We start from the raw sequence: 14,005 nt of genomic DNA on the forward strand, positions 1-14,005 counted from the left end.
ATTGGAGAAGGAAATGGCAACCCACTCCAGTGTTCTTGCCTGGAGAATCCCACGGACGGGGGAGCCTGGTAGGCTGCAGTCCATGGGGTCGCACAGAGTCGGACATGACTGAAGCGACTTGGCGGCAGCAGCATTCAAATAAGTAGAGCATAAAAATAAATCAAGTACTTAAAAAAAAATAAAGTAAATAAATAATAAAATAACATAAAATAAAACCAAAAAAAATGAAAACATATTGGCATCAACAACCAAGTTTAGTGTCACATTATTAAAACATAATACTTGATAATACTTTTTATTCTTTTCCTTGTCATAAACATAATTCCCATTTTCTTTGCACTGTATTTTCTATTCTCAATTATTTTTGTTAAATAATAGCTAATCAGCAAATTTATCTTAACTGTTAATCATCATGCAACAGGCACTGTGGGCTTTCCAGGTGGTCTTAGTGGTAAAGAACCTGCCTGCCAATGCAGGAGACACTAGTATGATCCCTGGGTTGGGAAGATCCCCTGGAGGAGGGCATGGCAATCCACTCCCGTGTTCTTGCCTGAAGAATCCCATGGACAGAAGAGCCTGGCAGGCTACAGGCCACAGGGTCGCAAAGAGCAGGATACGACTGAATGACCGAGCACACCCAACAGGCACTGTGCTAGGCATGTCTTCGTGTTGAAGTCTTAAAAAGGCAATATCTCTTTAACAAGCTGGAACTGTCAATTTTTACCTGAAAATACATTCCATATTCACATTTAAGTAATAATAGGAATTCTAAAAGCAATCTAACACTTAACCCTTTGCCTTCCTTACGCTCATATCCTTTGCTTAGATTGTTGACTTTGATACCTGTTTTTAAACAGTCTGTCCTACACTCTACCTCCTTACCAGCTGACGTTTTTTTGCACTCTGAAACTCTGACTTCTAATTCATCTTTATCTTTGCTCTCTGCTGCAGATTTGCCATATATTTAGAGCCACAGAGGAGAAACGTTTCCATCCCAATATACTTCACTGGATCAGCAAGACTCTTGTTTGCCTAACGTGGGAAAAAGGAAAATGAAGCCAGTCTAGCTTATCAACATCTCCAGTATAATGCTTTCTGCTTCAATCAAAATCCTCTTCAGTGTCATCTTCCTCGTTAACATGATCAACACCACTGAATGTTTGTCATGCAACCCCACCAATTCACATCCAATTGAATGTTAAGCACTTTAAGTACATTAAATTAAATTAGATAATTATCTTTTGAGACTTTATTGTCATATTTTAGAACAGTTGAACAACCTTAGTTGTACAGAGGTTAAATGACTTGTCCAAAATGTAGTTAATGTCAGAGGAGGGATTCAAATACTAGGTCAGTCTGATTCCAAGACAGATTGTTAACCACTGCCCTAAACTGCCTTCCATTATTAACGTTTATTCAGCATTTAGGATGACTTACAAGTATAAAACACTATTCTTTCCATGATATAATTATTGCAACCTACTGTAATTTAGACACAGCTACAGGTTGCCGTATACACTACTCATTTTATAACATCCTCCTCATTTCAGAACAGAGCTGAGTTCTCAAAACTTTATAGTTATCATTCCATTCACAAAAGTTAAAAAGTTATAAGCTTGTACATAACAGAGGAAAATAAAGTCTAATTGCAACTTTATTGAAAAAAATTTAAATCTATGTAAAAATCTAGAAATTCATGGTGATAGAAACTGAAACTATTACCTGAAATAACTGCTTTCCTGAAATGAAAAAAGGCTATGAAAATGGGAAAAATAATATGAAAATGAATATAATTTGATGTCATGTGCTATGTATGCTAAGTCACTTCAGTAGTGTCCCACTCTTTGCAACCCGATGAACTGTGACCCACTAGGCTCCTCTGTCCATGGGATTCTCCAGGAAAGAATTCCGGAATGGGTTGCCATGCCCTCCCCCAGGGGATCTTCCTGACCCAGGGATCAAACCAGCGTCTCTCTGTCTCCGGCATCGACAGGCGGGTTCTTTACCACTAGCACCACCTGGGAAGTCCCATAATCTGATGTCATAAAACAAAACAAATCTCTTTGGTCTCTAAAATAATGAAGAAAATAAGTGAAAATTTGTTATAAAGATCATTAATGATTTAACCCAGTGAATAATCAAATTAGAATAGCCAAGTGTGATAAACATTCAAAATGAGTGACTCACACCTTAAGACAGTAGATCCCTGATCTGCTTGCAATCTCTAGACAAAATAACAGGGATCTCAGATTAGCTTGAAACAACCCAACACCTTGCTTTAGATCGCCCATCCAGGTTCGATGTATGAGACAGGGTGCTCAGAGCTGGTGCACTGGGATGACCCAGAGGGATGGGATGGGGAAGCAGGTGGGAGGGGGGTTCAGGATGGGGAACACATGTAATCCCATGGCTGATTCATGCCAATGTATGGCAAAATTACCAGTACAATATTGTAAAGTAATTAGCCTCCAATTAAAATAAATTTAAAAAAAGAAGGGAATTTGCTTGTCCATCAATAAGAAAAACAAAGAGGAAAGGCAGATATTTAGAGTAAATCATATATAATGGCTCAACCTAACAATTACCAATGTGATATTAATATGAAGTCTTCAGAAAATGCTAAAGCTACATATATTTGGCATGCATACACACATACACATGTGCATGCATGCACACATCCACAAAACACACTGGGCCCAATCTTTTCAATTCTGTGGTAAAGGAAGATCCAATCCATAAATTAATTTATTATAATATATATTTTATAGATTGCATAATATCCCTGTTAAGTCACTAACAATTAATATGGAGCTTTACAAAATTATGTTGTTAAGTATTGAGGCTGGTCTGAAAAGCAAGGACAGGACAAAGAAAAAAGGAGTTTGGATCAGAGAAGACATACCCAAGCAAGCACACAAATTGTGTACTCATCAGATGTTCCTAAGGCCTTTAAAAGTTAGTTATAAAGGTAAAAGCATTCTGGAGAATACTGAGTGCCAAGGAATGGGGTGGGATGGCTTTTACATGGTCTTCCAATAGTCAAATTGTATACTAAATATGCTATGTGAATGAAGACCTTGATTATGTTCTGCAAGTAAGTATAAACCAAAACAGAAATGATAACTGAAATATTTAGTGACAGATTATGACAAAATTTTGAATATAAATAGATACATTAACTGTTTGTTCTGTGGCCTCTTTTCCAAGTCCTCCTTCAGAGGTGGCTGATTGGGTTATCTACTGCTCTGCTTCTCTTACTAGAGAATAATTTGATTATAAGCTTATCCTTTTTAAACTTTAAATCCCCATTATATAAAACCTGGCAAATAATAGTCATTCAATAAATGTTTGCTTATAAATAAGATTATAGCTTAATACCTGAGTATTAGGCAATAATAAGGTTTTTGTATAAATCTTACCCATTAACACATTACTACACAATGGATGAGTCCCTTCAGTCATGTCCTACTCTTTGCTACCCCACGGACTGTAGCCCACCAGGCTCCTCTGTCCATGGGATTCTCCAAACAAGAATACTGAAGTGGGTTGCCATGCCCTCTTCAGGGGATTTTTCCCAACTCAGGGGTCTACTCCACAACTCATGTGTCCTGCACTGGCAGGTGGGTTCTTTACCACTAGCGCCACCTGAGAAGCCCCAAACAGACTACATCTGAAACTAAACATTTACATGGTTGCCCACATGTACCAGTGCAGGACAGCAAGTGCCCTCACTTGCTGGTTTAGAGTACTGAGACTGAGAACACAGCTTTGCACATCTGTTTCTTCTCCAAGGCTCACCACTAAGCCGGGCCACCCTTCCTTCCTTAGAGAGGAATGGAGATTGGTAGAAATTTAAGCCACATATATTACTCTATTACTCTAGCTGTAGTCCCTCGATCAAGGGAATGTAGCGGAGGGAAATAAAGGCTTTTCTTTAAACTTCACTACCAGGGATTCAAGTGTCGTGTAGGGGATTCCCTGGTGGCTCAGTGGTACAGAATCTACCTGCCAATGCAGAAATTTCAAGGACACAGGTTCAAACACTGAGTCAGGAAGATCTCCTGGAGTAGGAAATGGCAACCTGCTTCAATATTCTTTCCTGAAAAACTCCATGGACAAGGAGGCTGTTGGGCTAAAGTCCATGAGATCACAAAAGAGTTGAACAACACTTAGTGACTGAGCACACACACATACACATGGGCTGAGATGAAGCAAGACTATAAAGTGGAATCCAGGTCTGTGCTCTTTCTCCTGTCCACTTGACTTCATTATGCACTAAATGGAATGGATTGAAGAAAGCACAAGGTACAGGATGAGGACTTAAAAGAGAGGTTAATGAAAGATATATAAACTCATTCTAATTCCAACTTAGTAAATTCCTGGAACTTAAAAAAAATCACTACTGAAGCAATTGTAAATTTTCACCAGGGTTATCCCAATACCTTTCCAAGCAAGAAAAACTTGAGCTCCTTTTTGAACAGCAAACAACAAACAGCCCAAAGTCTTAAATATGTTAGACGCACAAAAAATATTTACTGGTTATCTAACAAAATGATTTCATGGTGACTTAAGAAATTATTGCTCTTACCAGTGCCTGTATGGAGAAGGCAATGGCACCCCACTCCAGTACTCTTGCCTGGAAAATCCCATGGGCGGAGGTGCCTGGTGGGCTGCAGTCCATGGGGTCGCAAAGAGGTGGACACAACTGAGCAACTTCATTTTCACTTTTCACTTTCATGCATTGGAGAAGGAAATGGCAACCCACTCCAGTGTTCTTACCTGAAGAATCCCAGGAATGGTGGAGCCTGGTGGGCTGTCGTCTATGGGGTTGCACAGAGTCGGATACGACTGAAGTGACTTAGCAGCAGCAGCAGCAGTACCTGTATAGGTAGGACTTATCAGTTCAATTCAATTCAGTTGCTCAGTTGTGTCTGACTCTTTGCAACCCCATGGACTGCAGCACACCAGGCTTCCCTGTCCATCATCAACTCTCAGACTTTGCTCAAACTCATGTCCTTTGAGGCAGTGATGCCATCCAACCATCTCATCCTCTGTCGTCCCCTTCTCCTCCCGCCTTCAATCTTTCCCAGCATCAGGGTCTTTTCCAATGAATCAGCTCTTCACATCAGGTGGCCAAAGTATTGGAGCTTCATCTTCAGCATCAGTCCTTCCAATGAATATTCAGGACAGATTTCCTTTAGGTTGGACTTATAAGCTCAAGTAAAAAAAACTATTGGGTTGCCAAAAAGTTCTTTTGAGTTTTTTTCCACTATATCATATGGAAAATTTCAAACCAACTTTTTGGCCAACTCAGTAGAACTACATCACGAAGTATTAACCACTATGATTAAGATAAGATCCCTCAGTAGATCTAGACATGTAAAGAAACAATAGTACAGAATAAGGAGTAATACACTGTAGCATGCTATGGAGGAATAATTCAGGTTTGGGACACAGTGTAAAATTACATTCCTATTTCTTGTTTGGTGACTATTGGATTGTGATTGTTATTAAACAAAAGCAATAAAATGGAGAAGGAAACTATTGGGAAGGAGAATATATCACAGGTAGACAGTGTTGGAAGAGAGTCATAATAACCACTTTAAGTTTTGATTTGGAAATTGCATATATTTTTGTTTTTATTTCCATTACTCTAGTAGATGGATTGAAAAAGATATTGCTGCAATTTATGTCAAAGGGTAACTGCCCATAAAAGCTTAAATTCCAGGAAATAATATATATTTTATTTGTAACCCTCTCCATTTTTCTAAGCCAGGACTACAGCTGATAAACTGGCTTCTTCTACATATCTTTTGAAATTATATTCTTGCTCTTGTTTGTTGGTTTCTTAACATGGAGTTATAATTCCGATAGATCTGGCTTAAAATCCCAAATCTGCTCTTTCTTGTAATGTGTCTTAGGGTACATTTGACTATAGGGAGAAATAAAACAGTCAAAATAACACATGTCAAAAATAAAGGAAGAAAAAATTTAACAATGATGTAATATAAAGGATTCTAAAATAACCTTTCTGAGACACAAAATGTTCCAAATTCAAAATCTGGAAGTTCATAAGTAATCAAGATGCTATTTCTCAAGCTTGCTTATTTTTTCTTCTGTTGTTCATTGTTCAGTTGCTAAGTCATGTCTGACTCTTTGTGACCCCATACTGCAGCATGCCAGGCTTCTCTGTCCTTCACCATCTCCTGGAGTTTTCTAAAACTCATGTCCATTGACACAGTGATGCCATCCAACCATCTCACCTTCTGTCACCCCCTTCTCCTTTTGCCTTCAATCTTTCCTAGCATCAGGGTCTTTTCCAATGAGCCAACTCTGCCGCAGGTGGCCCAAGTGTTGGAGCTTCAGCATCAGTTCTTCCAATGAATATTCAGGGTAGCATACAGGATTCTACAGTGGGTAGTAGGACATTTTCACAAGCTAAGTGTCTTTGGGGGACCCAGTGAAAGTTGTTTATCATGCTGTATGACTCTTGTCCAGTAAAAGGGAAGTATTCTCAGTGTAGCTTAAAGATGGCCATCCACTACCTGCAGATGAAGTTATCATTAGAAGTACAGCTCATGATATGTGATATAGTACAAAAAGTACTTGTTTCAGGGATACCAAGATTTAAGTGAACTAGGCTTCATATTTGGAAACAGTAATGATAATAATAACAAACAAAAACAACAAAAATGTCTACTATTAATAATTTTAATGTACTGACTACCATGTTGAGTATTCTAAGACTTATCATCAAAACCGCCTTCAGAGATAGGTACAGCTTTAACTTCCCATCTTATAGAAAATTCAAGTTTACTTATCTAAGTTGAATACCTCATCTAAGGGCATCTAGTAAAAACTTCACACAGGATTTGAAATTACTTCTTATTCCAAATCACTTCTTTTTAATACAAACTATATAATTTACTTGATAATCATTTTTTTCTTTATAAAATGAGTATCTATTAACTGTTCTGTCATGAGTTGAGATTTTGCATGTAAGCTGAGCTCCAAAGAATTGATGCTTCTGAACTGTGGTGTTGGAGAAGACTCCTGAGAGTCCCTTGGACTGCAAGGAAATCCAACCAGTCCATTCTGAAGGAGATCAGCCCTGGAATTTCTTTGGAGGGAATGATGCTAAAGCTGAAACTCCAGTACTTTGGCCACCTCATGTGAAGAGTTGACTCATTGGAAAAGACTCTGATGCTGGGAGGGATTGGGGGCAGGAGGAGAGGGGGACGACAGAGGATGAGATGGCTGGATGGCATCACTGACTCGATGGATGTGAGTCTGAGTGAACTCCGGAAGTTGGTGATGGACAGGGAGGCCTGGCGTGCTGCAATCCATGGGGTCGCAAAGAGTCGGACACGACTGAGCGACTGAACTGAACTGAACTGAACTGATAGCTCAATTGGTAAAGAATTCACCTTCATTGCAGGAGACCCCAGTTTGATTCCTGGGTCAGAAAGATACGCTGGAGAAGGGATAGGCTATCCATTCCAGTATTCTTGGGCTTCCCTTGTGGCTCAGCTCGTAAAGAATCTACATACAGTGCAGGAGCCCAAGGTTTGATCCCTGGTTTGGGAAGATCCCCTGGAGAAAGGAAAGGCTACTCGCTCCAATATTCTGGCGTAGAGAATCCTTGGGGTCGCAAAGAGTTGGACATGACTGAGTGACTTTCACTTTCATTTTGACAACTATAGCATTGGTTACAATTATCATTATAATCACTAGGCATAGACACAGATCTTTACAAATTAACTGTCTGTGGCTCCGAAAAGAAATTGATGCAGGTACATTTGGAATCAATATAATCTGAATTTTATGAGTAATTTTCCAAGGAAAGAAAAGAATGTTGCTTTGTATTTTTATACAACAATTAATTAGTTTGAGGTTTAATTAACAGCAGTTTAGATATAAGTCATAAGATCAGGACTCAAAGTGGTAGTACTTGAGAAGAAAAACATAAATAAGACATGGAGAGAAAATGGAACATTGTAAAATAACCTTCACTTCAGTGCTGAATGTGTACTAAGCTCAGATGAAGTAGAATATCATTTTCCAGAAACCACCCACCAAATAACCCTTAAGGAACTTACATTGTGAAAAACACTATGGGGAAAAAGATATAAAATAGGAAACATCTTATAGAACAAAGAGGGCCAAGAAATATAAAAAGAATATAGAAACATGTAATAATGTATTCAAAGAGAAAATAGCATACCACACACATATTGTGTATATGTGCTGAGACAGTACAAGGCAATCAAATGACTGGAAATAAACAGTTACACCAGGGAAAAAGAATAGGCACTCCTATTGTTACTGACATGGATTTAGATAAAACAGCTATGTAGCCAAAAAGAGAAAACATGCAAAATACTTTTTGTATTCATATTTAAATAAAGCAATCTCCAGGACCTTTTGTTTGAAAAGACAAAAAATGTAAATCAATCCTTTTGAAGTTAAAAAGGAAATTTGTTGGTAAAAGTAGCTGGAAAAAAATATCACAAAGGGTAACTTCTGTTTTTCTTTGCAAATGAGCCTCATTCTCCCTATCTGGAGACAAACACATTACATGTTGGGAAATGAGGCCATTATAGATTCAGCTTGGCAACTTTAGTAGAATGTTTTATTATTTTATTGTCTATGCAATATTCCCAGGAAAGATTCTGAATTCATGATCATGTATACCACCGTTTATCAACAAAAAAATGGCTAAATCTGTTTGAGTTCCACAAATCTACCATTGTTTCTGCAAAATATTAAAGATATTCTTAGCTTAGGGATAATACCCATTTGTAAACCCTTGTTTTCATCCAGATAAAACTGCCAGGCTTCATCAGAAGGTTAAGCTACTTAGCTACTGCTGAAAATTTTATATTATGCTTCCTATGTCTCCAATAGATAAATTGGTATGTGAGCTTATTAGCAATAAATTGTTGAGAAATGCTTCTAAGGGCAGCCTTGATGGATATTTGAATTGTCCAATCATCATCTACACCATCAACACTGTAATTTATAAATAAGTGAGCACAGCACAAACCATGTTAGCTTACCACAAACACCTAAGAAAGTGTAATTTGTTATCACATATATATGGCTATTAGGTTAGTTCTCTGCTCACCACATGAAAGGACACAAAAAAGTTAAGACTATGAATAGTTTTAGAAAAAGTATTAACTTTTGAGTTGGAAAATTTATATATAAGTAAAAATATTAATCTGTAAAAAATGTCAAAAAATTAATTTCAAGTAGATTAGGGATTTAAATATTTTTAAAAATTGTAATGAGTGTCTCAATTGGCTTAGGCTGCTATAACAAAATACCATAGACTAGGTAAAGAATTCGCCTGCCAGTGTGGGAAATGTGGGTTGCCATGCCCTCCTCCAGGGGATCTTTCTGACCCAGGGATCAAACCCATGTCTCTTATGTCTCCTGCATTGGCAGAAGGGTTGTTTTCCACTAGCGCCACCTGAGAACCCTTATTTTAGTATATACATATTGTATTGTTGCATAACTTTATATGAGGGAACTACACATTCTATTGATAACTTTCTTTTTTCCATCTCCACTCATTCATATAAATTACATTTCTAAAATATATTCAATTGTTTTAAATTTTTAACCTCTTCTAAACCAATTTTTTAAGCAACTTTTAAAAAATCTGACAAAAGGCATTGCTCAGTTCTCTTTGTAGCCAATAAAGCTGGCGAAACACCTGCTGGGCAATGAAACCATATACAAAATAGAAGAAAAACACATTAAAAAGAGTTGTTGAATGGCAGAAACCAACACAACATTATAAAACAATTTTCCTCCAATTAAATTTTTTTTATAAATTCTAAAATAAACTATTTCAAGAACAAAATGAAAACACTAAAATCAATAATTCAGACAAGATTAATTGAATCTCTGATTCTTATGCTGATGTAGTATAAGCAAATTCACTCTGTAAGGGATCTTGAAAGATAATGAAAAGATGCTTTTGATATCTTATATCTTGGGAAATGGTATATTTTTAACTCAGAAAAATTCATACGTTTCCTTTGAAAGCTTAGAAAAAGAGCTTTCTCTCTCCATGACCCCTTCTTAAAAGTTCCCTACCAGAAATGAATTGTTTGGGAAAATGGATCTTTTAAGTTTGGAAACAGACAATTTATCCTTGCACGCTGACCCTTCTCTAATAGAATTTAGTATAATAAATTCACAAAACTCTCTCTCAGCCACACCTCTCTCTGCAGTTCAAAAGCGCACAGGTCCTCTTCGTTTCTAACAATCAAAAGCTAGATGTGGATGAAAAGAAGGGAAAAAACAGACTTTACTATTCTGCTGGACTTTTTTTTCCTAATAAGCTTAACATCTCATAATGCGGTATTGATAAAGAAAGATTGCATTGTTGTTGTTTAGAATTAAAAGGACCTCTTTCCCTGCTGACTGTAGGAAAGAATCTCTCTGAAGGATCACACAGTCAGAAGGGGGCCATCCTAGCCACCTGAGTCAGCCACATGAGCGCCATCACCATCTGATTCCTTCTCCTCCTTCCTCAAGTTTTTCAGACAAAGTCTGGGGATCAAAGAGAATCCAAATCCACACTGAAATTACCATAAGGTTTTTGTTTTTGTTTTTGTTTTTAAGTGAGAAATGTGCTTTTCCAAACTGCAGAGAGTCCCAAAAAGCAGGATAAAACCAGGTTACCTTCCTTGTAAGACCTCCCCACAGAGGGGTGCTTTGCTTTTTAGTCTTTACACCACAATAAAAGAGGAAGAAACAAAGTAACAGAGGATGTAATTTCTAGGCAGAAGATGTGAAGATACCCTATTATTTTCTCTCCTACTGAGCTGGGTAACAATCTGGATTGCTTTATTAGGTACTGTTACTCAAACAAAAATAATTAAGACAATCACCCTGGTGAAACTTCCCATACAAAAAAAAAAAGTAAGCCTCTCAAAGATAACAGGAAGCAGACTAATCTTCAGCTTTTTACTTGACGGTGAATTGAAGAAATGTGACTCATTCGGGTTCCTTAGATATTGTTATTACTGGCTTAGTTAGAGAACAATAAACTTATATTCATAAACCCAGATTTATCTTGCCTAATGCATGTGAGTCATTAGAATGGTTTATATCTAGAAAGATTTTCATTGAGAATTTTAAAAGCCACATAAGTTATTTGCTGTTATAATTATAATTAAATCCTCTTTAAATTGGGAAATGTTATAAAATAAAAATAAAATCTTACAGTAGAATATGTGCTATTTGCATTTCAAGCCTTCAGGAAAGCCACGGAGGTATCACTTTGCTCATTTTGTGCAATTATATGACAGCTATATATGAAATCATATGTACAGATATATGGAATTCTACGGACAGGTAACAAAAGTCAAAGGTGGTCCCAAACCCAAAAGAAAAGCTGTATCTTTTGCCAAAAACCAATCTTGAGACCACTTAGGTGCACTTTTCAAGTACAGTAGAAAATTCTTCTTTGATGGCCTCTAAAAATGGTGTTGTCTCATGTATTGTTGGGTTAAACCTAAATGAGGGGTGAGGAAGGTGGATGGGTAGAGAAGAAGAAAGATTAAAGACACTTCCTTTTAATCCAAAAGAAGTGCATCATTTTGGCAGTTACCAGGTGGAGCTGAAATTCAGTACAGTTGATAAAAGTCACAATATAGTTCAGTTCAGTCACTCAGTTGTGTCCCACTCTTTGCCACACCATGGACTGTAGCATGCCAGGCTTCCCTATCCATCACCAACTACCGGGGCTTACTCAAACTCAAGTCCATTGAGGCAGTGATGACATCCAACCATCTCATCCTCTGTTGTCCCCTTCTCCTCCGGCCTTCAATCTTTCCTAGGCTCAGGGTCTTTTCTAGTGAGTCAGTTCTTCATATCAGGTGGCCAAAGTATTGGAGTTGCAGCTTCAGCATCAGTCCTTCCAACGAACATTCAGGACTGATTTCCTTTAGGAATAACTGATTGGATCTTCTTGCAGTTCTAAGAGACTCTCAAGAGTCTTTTCCAACGCCACAGTTCAAAAGCAACAATTCTTTGGCACTCAGCTTTCTTTATAGTCCAATTCTCACATCTACACATGACTACTGGAAAAACCATAGCTTTGACTAGGTGGACCTTTGTCGGCAAAGCAATGTCTCTGCTTTTTATTATGCTGTCTAGGTTGGTCATAGATTTTCTTCCAAGGACCAACTGTCTTTTAATTTCGTGGCTGCAGTCACCATCTGCAGTGATTTTGGAGCCCGCCAAAATAAAGTTTCTGTTTCCACTGCTTCCCCATCTATTTGCCAAGAAGTGATGGGACCAGATGCCATGATCTTAGTTTTCTGAATGTTGAGTTTTAAGCCAACTTTTTCACTCTCCTCTTTCAATTTCATAAAGAGGCTCTTTTCTTTGCTTTCTGCCACAAGGGTGTTGTCATCTGTATATCTGAGGTTATTGATATTTCTCCTGGCAATCTTGATTCCAGCTTGTGCTTCATCCAGCCCAGGGTTTCTCATGATGTACTCTGCTTATAAGTTAAATAAGCAGGGTGACAGTATACAGCCTTCACGTGATCCTTTTCCTATTTGGAAAAGTCTGTTGTTCCATGTCCAGTTCTAACTGTTGCTTCCTGACCTGCATACAGATTTCTCAGGAGATGGGTGAGGTGCTCTGGTATTCCCATCTCTTGAAGAATTTTCCACAGTTTGTTGTGATCCACACATACAAAGGCTTTGGCATAGTCAATGCAGAAATAGATGTTTTTCTGGAACTCTCTCATTCTTCAATGATCCAACAGATGTTGGCAATTTGATCTCTGGTTCCTCTGTCTTTTCTAAATCTAGCTTGAACATCTGGAAATTCATAGTTCACTTACTGCTGAAGCCTGGCTTGGAAAATTTTGAGCATTACTTTGCTAGTGCGTGAGATGAGTGCAATTGTGTGGTAGCTTGAACATTCTTTGGCATTTCCTTGGATTGGAATGAAAAATGACCTTTTCCAGTCCTGTGGCCAATGCTTCATTTTCCAAATTTGTTGGCACATCGAGTGCAGCACTTTCACAGCATCATCTTTTAGGATTTGAAATAGCTCAACTGGAACTCCATCAACTCCACTAGCTTTGTTTGTAGTGATGTTTCCTAAGTCCCACTTGACTTCCCATTCCAGGATGTCTGGCTCTAGGTGAATGATCACACCATCATGATTATCTGGGTCATGAAGATCTTTTTTATATAGTTCTTCTGTATATTCTTGCCACCTGTTCTTAATATCTTCTGTTTCTGTTAGGTTCATACCATTTATGTCCTTTATTGTGCCCATTTTTGCATGAAATATTCCCTTGGTATCTATAATTTTCTTAAAGAGATCTTTGCATTAATCACTGAGGAAGGCTTTCTTATCTCTCCTTGCTATTCTTTGGAACTCTGCATTCAGATGGATATATCTTTCCTTTTCCCCTTTTCGTTTAGCTTCTCCACTTTTCTCAGCTATTTGTAAGACTTCGTTAGACAGCCATTTTGCCTTTTTGTATTTCTTTTCTTGGGGATGGTCTTGATCACTGCTTCCCATACAATGTCAGAAACCTCCATCATATTTCTTCAGGCACTCTGTCTATGAGATCTAATCCTTTGAATCTATTTCTCACTTCCACTGTAAAATCATAAGGGAATTGATTTGGTGATAGCTGTATGGTCTAGTGGTTTTCCCTTCTTTCTTCAATTTAAGTCTGAATTTGGCAATAAGGAGTTCATGATCAGAGCCACAGTCAACTCCACGTCTTATTTTTACTGACTGTATAGAGCTTTTCTATCTTTGGCTGCAAAGAATATAATCAATCTTATTTCAGTATTGACCATCTGATGATGTCCATGTGTAGAGTCTTCTCTTTTTTTGTTGGGAGAGGGTGTTTGCTATGACCCATGTGTTGTCTTTGCCAACAGCAATAACCACATGGACAACAAATGGAATATAATCTTGAATAAAGTTTTATTAAAAATATAGACTAGAG

The sequence above is a fragment of the Bos javanicus genome, chromosome 14, assembly GCF_032452875.1.
Source record: "Bos javanicus breed banteng chromosome 14, ARS-OSU_banteng_1.0, whole genome shotgun sequence".
Taxonomy (NCBI): domain Eukaryota; kingdom Metazoa; phylum Chordata; class Mammalia; order Artiodactyla; family Bovidae; genus Bos; species Bos javanicus.